We start from the raw sequence: 14562 nt of genomic DNA, 5'->3' as shown, positions 1-14562 counted from the left end.
ATCTTCACTTCTGCCCGACCCGAAAATATAAAATTACTCAGACATGCTATCTACTGTCCGTCCAAGTGGTTATGCCGCATGATTGTAGAAAGGGAGGAAATCACGTGACAGTTAATTACTTAACGAGGCCCTTTTATTTAAGTTAAATTAAACAGCTGTATAATATTACGTAAAAGCCCAATTCCTAAGAGAAATTAATGTTTTCAGAAAAGAGCTAAGACAGCCCAGCTTTTACAGAGGGGCGAGCAGAAGCAGGTGGGGGAAATCGGGATGCGACGTAGGCAAAAGGACAGTACCTGTTAGAAAATATGATTCAATACTGAAAGCTCTTTCGTCACTGCAAAACGCGAACATATTTCTGGAACGTACTATACTCAGTAACTCAGTACTGCTTACTATCTGCTGTCTTGGCTCTGTGTGGAGTTGGAACTTCATTAGTAGAAGGGGTGGGAGTGAAGTACATTAAAAAACTCAGGTACAATAAAAATTGAAGTAAAAATAAAATGATGTCCCTGTACTATGTCTTTTGTATTTGTAAGTGATTTCAAGTGGAATTCAAAAATTCCAAGTGGATTTCAAATGTAATTCATATTACTGCTTTTCTTCAAGAGAAAAGAAACCTAACACTTCCATCTGCCAATTCTGAAGTGTCTCTGTCACAGGGACAGGAATAGGGTACTATCAAGCTCCGCAACAAAAATTTAAACCAAGCTCCGCAACAAAAGAATCCCCTGTCAACCTTGTATCAAAGGGCGCAACTATCTCCCCTCATCAGTGACCCACTCTTCCACATCAATATTGAGCAAATTCCTTCCATACTTCAGAGTAAACAAATTAGTAATGTCAATAGTGTGTACTCTGTTCTAGGCTTAGGACCAGCAGCATATTATACCTTTATATCGATCAATGCTGGCGGTTTAAAAATTGCTTACTGCTGATGTTGAAAACAATCAGGACAAAATCCATCTTGTGCCTTTTCATTTTAACATCAACATCTACCTGTACAGCTCGAATAAGTACAAATATATTCGAATGTAGACTAAAAATGCTTCTTAATATGTGCATGTCCACAATGAGGGAGGAAATGCTACATTTATGTCAATGTAATTCTCAACTAAGTTATCTGAGGAAGATTCAGCTTCACGGGTTTGTACGAACATAAGATCATCAACAAAAGCATCTTGCACTTCTGAAGAATACAATAATGCTAACCCGAATACCCATGTCAACCATCTACCACACTGAGAATTCTTATCACGGTAATTGCAGAACATATTTTACACTGTAATTAAATGTGTCATCCACTAAAATTGTTGATTTTTGTCCTAAATACCTAAGAATAGTTACTGCAGCTCCATTTCTGTTCTTCTTTGCTCTTGTAATAAATCCTGTACTTTCATCCATCAACTACAGTTCAGTCATATTGCTTGTAGTTGCTGCAGGCCGAGGTACGTACAAAATAAGAGTGCGCCAGCTGTGGAGGAGTGACTGTGCCATAGCTTCGCGCGGAATAATCAGTACTGCACGCGCACACGGAAAATAATATCCGAGCTTTCACAGTAGGGGAAACGAAAACGGTGGGGGTACTTCTTGTTGTTGTGACCGCGAAGCATATTTCGATGGCTCAGAACGAGACTGTTACAACTCAAAAAAATTCACTTTTTGAGTTATTACCATCATTTGAACACTTGAATTGAGAGCTATGCTATGTGAAAGTGTTAAAAATTTAAAAATTTCCTAGTGGGACATAAATGCACATTGTTGTGCCATGATTCTCTGATTGGCCAAATAGAATGGAAAACTTTAAATGGCTCTACTGAAAAATCTCTATTTTTGAGTTGTAACAGTCTCGTTCTGAGCCATCGATTTGTGGAGTTTGAATGTATATTTGCGGAGTTTGAATGTATATTTGCGGAGTTTGAATGTATATTTGCGGAGCTTGATATCGCCGCAGAAATATGGCACCGCGCTTTGTTACGAGGAATGAAGGGTATTTAGTCTTAGAGTAGCAGATCAGTGTTATACATTGGGCTGAATTTTGCCACCAGTGAACTTGAACTTTAATAAATGTACTCTTTCACAGTCTTGTTAGCATGGTTGAGGGCGCACACTCATACTCAAAATTTAATGAGTACTATCAAGTAAAATGCAGAAATTTTACAGTTCATGGTTGTATTAATACAAGATAAAACTACAATTTGTTAGCACAAGAGGAGCTGATACAATGACAAGATTAAAGTACAATTTGTTACTAGAAGAGGAAATGATACAATGACAAGATTAGACTACAATTTGTTAGCAGAAGAGAAGATTATACAATGACAGTAAATATTAGACATGGCCCACTCTGATAGCTTGCAATGAACATGTTTCCAAAAAAAATAACAAATTGATACGTAAGTTCGTACCGTACCGTTTCTGTTTTTATGGTAATAAGACCTTTATAAGAAAGGTGTATGGAATAAAATTTGTCGTTTTCCATTTTTATGTCATAGTATTGTGTTACTGAATACGTCTTGAAGTTTAAATTTTTAAGAGCATTTGTGTTATGTGCTAAAGAAAAACTAACATTTCCGACATATTCTTTTCTTCGAGTTTAACCGAAGAGTAAAGGCGTCGAAGGCCGCTAGAACCACATCATCTTTTCCGTTAAATGTTATGTTATGTTTTATTTAACGACGCTCGCAACTGCAGAGGTTATATCAGCGTCGCCGGATGTGCCGGAATTTTGTCCCGCAGGAGTTCTTTTACATGCCAGTAAATCTACTGACATGAGCCTGTCGCATTTAAGCACACTTAAAGGCCATCGACCTGGCCCGGGATCGAACCCGCAACCTTGGGCATAGAAGGCCAGCGCTATACCAAATCTTTTCCGTTCTCTACTCAAAAATCTCAAGGGAAATCTCCTTTAATAACGAAGCTACTATTCAAAATCGACTTAACGTTTACTGTAACTCCAAACCACCAGATTCCTTAAGACGTAAAATCGGAAAACTGTCAGAACGCTGGGAGCTAGTCATAAACTATACAGGAAAATGTATTATCGATTAGTTTGTGTATTTTTACTAAGAATACAGGTTGGAAGTGAAGTAATCCTGCATATTTTTAGACCGAATAGCTCATGTTGTATATAACAAAAAAACTGTAGGCCTAATACCATATTTGTGAAAGATTCATAGTTTTCTCAGAAACATGTCCCCCCCCCCACATGTTTAACACCTTATTCGATAACTATTGTGAATAGGATGGTGATTTTTGCCCACATCGATAGAAAAATCGATTCATTTATATCTCTTGCGTATTTCAATAGCGTGGACGGTTTTCGTGTAAATTTAATTTAAAATCCAACAAATTTCAAGACACTGAACGATGCAACCAGATTGCAACGTTGTAGTCAAAAAGGAAGGTGGGAGGCAGTTCATGTAGGCCGAGTTCGTTGACCTCTTACATCTGTATTACGAGAAGAAAAGAGACTGTGTTAGCGGCGAGGTCGTCGAACTGCTGGAACTTCTAATTAAACTGTCTAATTAACCGTGTATTTAATCACAAAACGTAATAATTTCAGTGTACCCTATCGTCCCTTTCAATCTTCAGGACTATTTCATTTACACCCTGTATATGCATAAACCTAATATTTGATGACTTTCGTACGTAATATATTAAATACATTTTAAAAAATTGAATATTTGCAGAAGTAATTTTGCTACTGTAATGCTAGATATTAAGTTGTCACATAATGTTGCATAATATATAGCTACTAAAGAATGCAATTAGAAGTTACTAGTGGCTTGTGCAGCAAATGTTGCAAACTAAATTCATTACAATTCAAATTAAAATTTTTCAAATTTAATGCCAATGAAGAATACCAGACATTTTGGAAGTTACTTGCTTCCATAATAAAGAAACATACCCGTCTGAATCGTGTTCTGTATGCTAAATACTTTTTATTAACCTATACTATTACTATTACATCTTCAAGCAAGATTAATTCAGTCTCTACCATCATATTCCACCTCTCTCAAATCGATTTTAATATTATCCTCCCATCTACGTCTGCCTCCCTCAAGGTCTTTTCCCTTCAGGTCTTCCAACTAACACTCTATACCATTTCTAGATTAACCCATACGTGCTACATGCGCTGCCATCTCAAATGTCTGGATTTAATGTTCCTAATTATGTTAGGTGAAGAATACAATGCGTGTAGTTCTACATGGTGTAACTTTCTCCATTCCCCTATGACTTCATCCCTCTTAGCCCAAAATATTTTCCTAAGCATCTTATTTTCGAACACCCTTAATCTCTGTTCCTCTCTCAAAGTGAAAATCCAAGTTTCACAACCATAAAGAACAACCGGCAGCATAATTGGTTTATAAATTCTAACTTTCAGCTTTAAATCTCTACACCACACCACCATTAAATATATGGAAAAGATCCATACCACTTGATTAATAACTGTAAAAATATCTGACTTTAATAACAATATTGTTATCTTACGTAAGTTTTGTGTAGACTTCTATATAGCCGTCACTCAGTAAATATTATAGAAATGAAAATCTAACTTCAGATATTCTCTACGCCTATTTATATAACCCCAAAAGGTTTCACTTTCATATCATCAATAAAGCATTAATCTGTATAATTGGTGACAAATACATCATGTCATTCACTATAATAATATTTCATTTTTAATGGTAATAATGTCATCAAACATTCTTAAGTTTTGTAGTTTTTTAATATCCAATACACAGACAGCTGTACTCAGAAAATTACACACCAGAGAATCTTCTTTTAGTAAATCCTGAAGTTTTTAATAACCAATATTACAGAAACGTTCAGAAAAAGTTACACAAATGAAGATCGACATATTGGCATTATGTCAACCATCTGAACTCTAAATATGTCAGCAGTCCTGCAGGTCATAGCCTTCGTGTGATATTGTTTATTGTAGCACGGCCGACTTGATGTCCCTTCGCTTTGCTTGTTTTCTTCACCTGACATAATTAGGAACATTAAATCCAGACGTTTGAGATGAGCAGGGCATGTAGCACGTATGGGTGAATCCAGAAATTCATATAAAGTGTTAGTTGGTAGACCGGAGGGAAAAATACCTTTGGGGAGGTCGAGACGTAGATGGGAAGATAATATTAAAATGGATTTGAGGAAGGTGGATATGATGATATAGACTGAATTAATCTTGCACAGAATAGGGACCGATGGCGGGCTTATGTGAGGGCGGCAATGAACCTGCGGGTCCCTTAAAAGCCATTCCTAAGTAAGTAAGTAATAGAATATCCAACACAACTAATACATCACAAAAACTATAGCCATTCTTTATACGTTGGAATCTATTGTTTGTAAAAATATGAATTTGTCATATAATAAAATAATATGAAGAGTCCACCGCTGTGGAGTAACGGTTAGCATGCCTGATCGTGGAACGAGCGCGCCCGGGTTCAAATTCTCGTTGGGACAATTTACCTGGTTGAGGTTTTCCGGGGTTTCCCCTCAAACCCATTAAGGGCAAATACTGGGTAATTTTTGACGCTGGACCCTGGACTCCTTTCGCTGGCATTATCATATTCATCTCATTCAAACGCTAGATAATCATAGCAGTTGATAAAGCGTCGCAAAATAAACAATTAAAAATATAATGATAGGTCGTAAGGCAGGGATGTCACTTGTACCTTATTTATTTAATATGCACATTGAAGACGCTATAAAAAGTTTTAACGAAAAGTAAAAGTTGTACAAATTAATGGCAAAGATGCATAGTAATTTGCGGACGATATTGCAATATTAGAGATTTTTCGCACTTCACCTGTCCGTAATTCGTTAACGCTATTGTTATGTCATTAATCGCAGAGCCAATGAGAATCGATATGCATAAGCTATTGTAAATTTCTTACTGTTGGAACTTAATCATAACAAATAATGTTCATCTCTATTAAGCTTACATGGAATGAAGACAAATGTAGCCTAAATGCATTTCAGTTCGTCTAAAACTGAAATATAACTAAGGGTCAATGAACATATTCAAGTTAATCCATTATCTTCAAAATAATTAAAACCCATGTCTTACTGTTAAGGTGACAAAAATAATTGTAAAATAAATATATTTTGTGCGAGATCGTGCGTATTTGCTTGCTTTCCGCACAAAACCAATACGCGGTAAGTGTGAAATACCACATTCAGTATTCCCAACCTAACACACATAACAATTTCCCTCTTCCTACCGCTTAAGCGCCATATTCATTTTACTGCTTTAGGCTTTTAACATATTATTTTTAGAGACGTTTAACATAGTAATAATTATAAATTGGAAACTTACCACTGCAATTTCACCTAAATTGCAATGTTAATAAATTGTTTTTAAATATTTGCAAAAATTAAGTAAACTCTACAACACCACAAAAGTTACTGCATTTGTAATGCAAGTAACATTAAGGAAGCCGTGAAAAAATCAACAAGATTCCAGATGCCGATGTTATTACTGCAATATGTTATATAAATAATATTGTTAAAATATTAAAATGAAAAATAAATCATTACATAACCTTACCGTTTGTTTTATGTTCGCATTTATAGACTGGGGGAAAAAAAGACAGACGTATATCACGGCCTGCTGGAATATAGTAAACACAGCAAACATTTTATAGCAACAATTTGAAGATAGATATTTTAGTTTTTAAAAGTTGCCGTCATTGAACAGAAAACAAGATGGAGATTTCATTGCAACTAATTAGAAATTCCTCTTTCAGGTATGTAATAAACGATCTTCACACAAAATAATGTACGATACACGAGCGGTATGTTTGTTTTCATGTTCTCGGAAATTAAAAAAGCTCAACTACGTTCCGCTTTTTCAATCTTTTCCTCGAACATGAAAACATAACATACCGCTCTTCTAAGGCATATTACTATTATCTTTACTTTCCAACCCCTAATGCAACGTAAGTAACTCACAGAATGTAAAGCATAATTATTTACTCACATTCAGAAGTATTTTCTTCTGAACACCCTATCTGGAATGCAGTCAGAGTTCCTGAAACGAAAAAAGATATCTTTGGTTACACAATAAACTTCTATTTCATGCACTTCGCCAAATAAATGTGCACTAGAATTTAAAAAAAACGCAGTGATTAAATATCGTATTTGAATGGTAAACTTCAGGTTTACTTTTCATAGCATCTTCTCATACAGTGTCTATTTCAGATATTGAAATTCCCCCCCTCTACCAAGCCACAGCATTTTCTTTGATTTTTTTTTAATATCTATACTTCCAATTATAATCACTTTCAATTCTAGTCCTCTAGGGACTCAGATATTTTGATTGCTATTTCCGAAGTCCACTATAAACGAAAGTTCTTCCTTCAATTTGAATTGAGGAGAGTGGTAACAGACAAAATATAACTTACATATACATACATAAGTGTTCTGTCCAAGGCCAGATCTTTCAATGCAAACCCATCTTTCTCCAATCTTTCCTATTTTCTGCCTTCCTCTTAGTCTCCGCATATGATCCACATATCTTAATGTCGGCTATCATCTGATATCTTCTTCTGGCCCGAACTCTTCTTCTGTTTACCATTTCTTCCAATGCGTCCTTCAGTAGACAGTTTCTTCTCAGCCAGTGACCCAACCAATTCCTTTTTCTCTTTCTGATTAGTTTCAACATCATTCTTTCCTCACCCACTCTTTCCAACATAACTTCATTTCTTATTCTGTCTGTCCACTTCACACGTTCCATTCTTCTCCATATCCACATTTCAAATGATTATATTCTTTTCTTTTCATTTCGTCGTAATGTCCATGTTTCTGTCCCATCCAATGCCACACAAAGCACTTCACTAGTCTCTTCCTTAGTTCTTTTTCCAGAGGTCCACAGAAGTTGCTCCTTTTTTCTATTAAAAGCTTCTCCTTTTGACTTCCTGGCTGCAGCTCATGTTACTGCTTATAGTACATAGAGACCGTATTGTATGTATGTATGTATGTATGTATGTATGTATGTATGTATGTATGTATGTATGTATGTATGTATGTATGTATGTATGTATGTATGTATGTATGTATGTATGTATGTATGTATGTATGTATGTATGTGTGTGTGTATGTGTGTATGTATGTATGTATGTATGTATGTATGTATGTATGTATGTATGTATGTATGTATGTATGTATGTATGTATGTATGTATGTAGTTAGTGGTCGGGATTAACAGAAAGTTATTCTTCTTGTTTCCAAATATTAAGCTTACATAATGTTCCGAGTGTCCACAAGAAAACATACCCTTTAAATCAATTGAACTTAAATATTTTTACAGAAAGTATAAACTATAGAGAAATAAAAACCCTTGAATTATATTACTGAAGCCCAACATAACACATACAACTGGTAGTTCAGTTCCTGCTAAGTGCTTTACAGCAATGTGAGTACCATACTGTTTGCTGTATCAATTGTGCATCATGAGTCTCCTCAAACCTCGAATTGGTAGCCCAAGTTTTGTATATAGTTCTACAGTAAATAGTCCAGTGTGGTTATTTAACCATAAGCTGGAGTTGGTTAAAATTATTATGATCCTTGACGTAACAACGCAACACATAGTAAAAGTCTTGTCCAGAAGGACTATGATAATATGTAGATTCCAGTGTGAAGGAAACTTGAATTCCCCAGCTTCTAAAATGAAGTACCTAAACATCTTTCTACTTGAGATAGCTATGAAATCAGAATGCCTGCTCTTGCAATTCTGTACGTATGCAACAACTAAATAAACTAAATTAATACTCATACTGAAATAACGGAAACGTTAAATCAATTCTACTGTCATTGCATCAGATATATAGATAGTATCGAATTCTAATACGTGTTGATATCATTCATTATCAACTGTTACTGGGCAACGTAAAGATAAGATTTAAATTATTATTATTACTCTTACTACTATTATTATTATCATCATTATCATCATCAACATCATTAAGCTTATTATTAATTGGAAGTTATTATTAATTTCATTTAGGTGGTGATATTTTAAGCGGACTTTCACCACATTGAAAATGTAAAAATTCAAGTGTCTGTGGTTGTAAGAAGCTATACCACATTTTCAGCAATAACGGTTAAAAAATAAAATTATGCTGCTGTAACGTTATCGTAAACAAATACAAAGTGATCAGTGAAATACTTTCTTCAATATCCAGAAAAAAATTAAAATCTGAGTTAGATCGAAGCCAGAGAACATTACGCTATTGTAAAAGCAAACAGCGACATACTAAAATATTGTAAAGAGAGAAACGAAACAGTATAGCATACTTTATAGCAGCATACGAAAAAAAACTATTATCCACATTTAACGTAAGACCTGTCACAAAGAACAGCTATGTGGATTTCAATAGCGGTCAATTTCTGATGTGACAAAGCCCTAGAAGCTTTCATTCAATATCATACGCAACAGTATCGTCAATCAATAGAGGAACGGGGAAAAGACTTGAGTTCAAACACACAACCAGTGAATCCGTCTCACGCACAGTTGGTGTCCGCGGCATCAAACCGATTGCTACAGTGTCTATAGTCGCTTTAGGAGTGACTAAGTCTTTGGAGCCGCGAAAAGATATCAAAATTCAATAACACACGCTTCAGTGAATCCGACCTCACGCACGGTTGATTCCGTACCACTACACCATTTGCTACATTGTTGATAGTAACTTCAGGAGTGATAGCCTTCGGAGTTGTTATTCAATATCAACTTCATACATAATAGGAACTTCATGAGTGATAAAGCCTTCGGAGCTGTTATTTAATATCGATTTAAACGCAATAGGAATTTCGGAGTGACAGAGCCTTCGGAGCTGTTATTCAATATCAACTTCATACGCAATAGGAATTTCATGAGTGATAAAACCTTCGGAGTTGTTATTTAATATCGATTTAAACGCAATAGGAATTTCGGAGTGACAGAGTCTTCGGAGCTGTTATTCAATATCAACTTCATACGCAACAGGAATTTCATGAGTGATAAAGCCTTCGGAGCTGTTATTGAATATTGACTTTAAACTCAACAGGAACTTTGGAGTGACAGAGCTTTCGAAGCTATTATTCAATATCAACTTCATACATAATAGGAACTTCATGAGTGATAAAGCCTTCGGAGCTGTTATTTAATATCGATTTAAACGCAACAGGAATTTCGGAGTGACAGAGCCTTCGGAGCTGTTATTCAATATCAACTTCATACATAATAGGAACTTCATGAGTGATGAAGCCTTCGGAGCTGTTATTGAATATCGATTTTAAAAGCAACAGGGACTTCGCAGTGACAGAGGCTTCGGAGCTGTTATTCAATATTAACTTCATATGCAACAGGAACTTCATGAGTGACTGATAAAGCCTTCGGAGCTGTTATTGAATATCGGTTTTAAACGCAACAGAAACTTCGGAGTGATATTTTTTTTATATTTATTATATAATAGATCACAAACAGAGTACATACAAGCAAATCAATTTAAACCCTTACATTACACACTTTACAACAATTTTACACAAAGATATAGTATATATATTTTTTCTTTATTTTTAAATAGAATTTCTACAATTTACATATTTACATATCTTTTATGTTTTACCTTGCACTTGCAAACTTCGGAGTGACAGAGCTGTCGGAGTTCTTATTCAGTATCAACTTCATACGTAACAGGAACTTTATGAGAGATAAAGTCTTCGGAGCTGTTATTCTATATATTATAAACTTCATACTCAACATTATCGTCGGTCAATAGAATAACTGAAAAAAGTAAACATCTTAACCGACTGTTGCATTGGTGACTGTAACTTTAGAATTGACAAAGCCTCAAGAACTGTTATTCATTATATTTATCAACTTCATACACAACAATATTGCCAATCAATAGAGGCACCGCGGAAAAAACAACTGAATTCAAAGACACAACCGAATGAATCAGTATCGTTAACCAATATAGGAATCAGTGAAAGTTATCTGAGTTCAAAAGAACACAGCCTATGAATCCGCCTCATGCACAGTTGGTGCCCGTGGCATCATACCCATTGCTACATTGTTGATTGTAACTTCAGTTGTAACAAAACCTTCGGAGCTGTTATTCAAAATTAATTTCAATCGCAACAGCATTATCAAACAATAGAGGAACCGGAAAAAGTAGTTAATCTGAATTCAAAAGGCTCACAGCTTAGTGTACCCGTCTCATGTACACTTGGTGTCCGTGATATCATGCCAGTTGCTACGGTTGCATTGTTGATTCTTTTCTGTGTGTCTTTTAATAACTGCCTTTCTACTGCGACCACTTACACGTCGCTTGAAGAAAGCATTGCTTATTGCGTCCTCAATATCGGCAACAGATTCTTCAGAAAGGATATAGCTGTGACGGTGCAGACGGGAAGATTGAGAGAATTTCGAACAGACGGTGGGGAAACAAATCACGTAAATGACGACACTTTGCTGAGGATACTGACTAGAGCTGCCAATTTCCCACTCATAATACTTGGACACATAGACGATTTAAAATCCAAAAAGAATATTTTGAAACCAGGATCTGCTATTCTAACTATTCACAAAAACAATGACGACGAACAATTCAGAGAGGCCCGCTATCATTTCACCCGATTCTATATAGAAGCATGGAATCCAGCATGTCGTCTAGTGATAATATCAGAGTCTGGTCCTTACGACACATTTACCAGAGAAGCCTGGGCATTGAAGCTTCTGATAGTAGCGTTTGATTTTCTAAAGATATCTCAAGCGATTGTGCTCATCCCGCAGAAAGAATCACTGGAACCGGACATCAACGTGTACACATGGCTCCCAGACTTACAAGATGATCTTTGCAAGGGACTACCAAATCACGTCACACTTCTGGATCGTTGGGTATCTGCAAACAGAAGCTTTCTTCGTAATGTAGACTTGTTCCCTTCCAAGCAGTATAAAGATATGAAGGGTTGCACGCTTAATATTGGTATAAGTGCTCTTAAACCGTATAGCATGATATATATTTCAAATGATTATAATTATTTTTACGATGGTCCTGCAGCAAATATTATCATGTCCCTAGCTACTGATCTCAACTTCACACTGTCCTATGCAATGAAGTCCCGCCATCACCACATAATATTTCCAGTCAGATATGAACAAATTGTTGACGGTAATGTGTTTTCTAATAACTATGCACTTACTTATCCCTACTTTTCGGAAAGTATCACTTGGTTCGTCCCCGCTGGTACCCCAGTGCCTCGATGGTTGGGACTCCTCAAAATATTTAATCCTATGCTGTGGTTCTTGGTATGTACCATATATATCCTGGGATCCATTGCTTTCTGGATATTATCAAAGTCGCATGTTCATGGTATCACTTTTGAAGAGAGTGGTATTCCCATTGCTGTGACTCTAATGGACACTCTTCAAACACATCTGTCGATGGGAATATCACAGAATCATACAAGGAATATCCCTGCTTCTTTTTTCATGCTGTGGTTATTTTACTGTCTAATAATAAACACAGCTTATCAATCATCTCTAATAGGATTCCTTACCCAGCCTGGAGTATATCCACCGATAAAAACATTCAGTGAATTGAAAGAGTCTGGAATCAAATTGATTAATGCTGTTTACGAGAATGAGAATATGACAATTTGTTGTGAAGAAAGAAAATATCATGTTTGTAGTATACTTCATTGCATTGAGAGAATGCAAGAAAGACGAGACGTTGCGATTCTTTCTCCAAAAGTGAACTTGGAAGACTATACATTTGCTTTCTATTTCCACGGTAAAGGATTAATATCAAAATCTCTTGAAGAAGATATGGAGACAGCATATATTAGTTTCGCTGTTGAAAGAAATATTATGATAAATTGGCGAATTAATTTACTTATACAACGATATTTCAGTTCTGGGCTCATTGACATATATCAAAGAAAACAAAAGGAACGTCTGACATATGTTTTACGCATGAGACAGCGGAGTGATCATCCATTTCAATTGACGGTGTCACATCTAGAAGGCTCTTTTTATATTCTTCTGATTGGTTTGCTCTTCGCTGCTGCTGTATTTTTTCTAGAGTTGCTTCATCATGGTTGCAGAAAATTTTTGTTCCCTAGACGTACCCAATGAGAGTTATGAAACTTGAATAGAATACACATATAATCGTCTTTTAATTCGCTATTCCAATGTAAAAATCATAATTTTAATACCATGCGGGACATAGTTCAGATCGATGCGCCTATCCTCCTTGAAAATTATAGGCTACAATAAATATTGAAAAGGAAAATAGGCACACGAAAACTTAGCTGTCTATATAAACTGTATGATATAAAATTGGTTTGACGAATAGCATAAAATTTTTGTTCTGCTAGTGCTTGACTAACCCCTCTGAGTATAGCGAGCTTATAATCTATACTAATAATAAATCTGTAGCCAAATTTTTTCTGGTAATTTTCGATTTTCCAAAAAATAATTGGTGTTAACATGTATAATTAACCATCCTGAAACCGAAAATCGCTTTTTTGAAATTTTTGTCTGTCTGTCTGTCTGTCTGTCCATCTGTCTGTCTATCTGTCTGTCTGGATGTTTGTTACCTTTTCACGCGATATTGGCTGAACGGATTGCGATGAAAATTGGAATATAAATTAAGTTTGTTGTAATTTAGATTTTAGGCTATATGGCATTCAAAATACGTTATTTAAAAGGGGGGTTGTAAGGGGGCCTGAATTAAATAAATCAAAATATCTCACTTATTATTAATTTTTGTGAAATATGTTACATAACAAAAGTTTCTTTAACTCTGATTTCCGATAAGTTTTATTCTTTGAAAAATTTTGATAGTACTCATATTTAATGAGATAAATGAGTTTTAAAATTAAAATAACTGCCATCTAAGGCGGTGTAATGAAATAAAAAACAAATTACTTAGTCTATAAGGGTCCTTGGACAATAACAATCGAAAGCTATGAAGCATAGCCTACAGAGAATGTTTGTGTTTGTATGAATTAATATCGGAAGCTAAATTAACCGATTTGTATAATTAATTATTAGTTCACCATTGGAAAGTGTAGTTTCTCTAGATGGACATAATGCTATAATGTTATTACAGTAACTTCTGAGTGAATCGAGGACTGGTAAGATTAAAATAGCTTCTTATGCACAGAAAACGTGATAGGCTATTCTGTATATTTTTATTCTATGCAAAATTTTGATAGGACTAATATTTAAGATTATACAATACTTTTAAAATAACAATACATCTTCACCGCCGCCTCAGATTATAGTGTTGTTATTCCTGCAGTAACTCCTATGTGCAAAATATATAATTTTTTAGTAGAAAGAAAAAACACATTTATTCATTCCATGGCAATGGTACATAGGAAATCGTGAATTCTTACATTTTCGAAAGAAAGAAATATAATTTAATATCACGTATCACTATTTAATTTATTTGAAGGGTTCAGAACCATAGTGGGCCAAGCACCATTTACTGAAGACGTAGAAAACAAGGGTTAAAATTAAGTTATTAGTCCATAATTTAATGGAAACATACATGAAGTAAT

This window comes from Periplaneta americana, chromosome 4 (genome assembly GCF_040183065.1).
Source record: "Periplaneta americana isolate PAMFEO1 chromosome 4, P.americana_PAMFEO1_priV1, whole genome shotgun sequence".
In the NCBI taxonomy this organism is placed as follows: Eukaryota; Metazoa; Arthropoda; class Insecta; order Blattodea; family Blattidae; genus Periplaneta; species Periplaneta americana.
Note: the sequence above shows the minus strand (reverse complement) of the source record.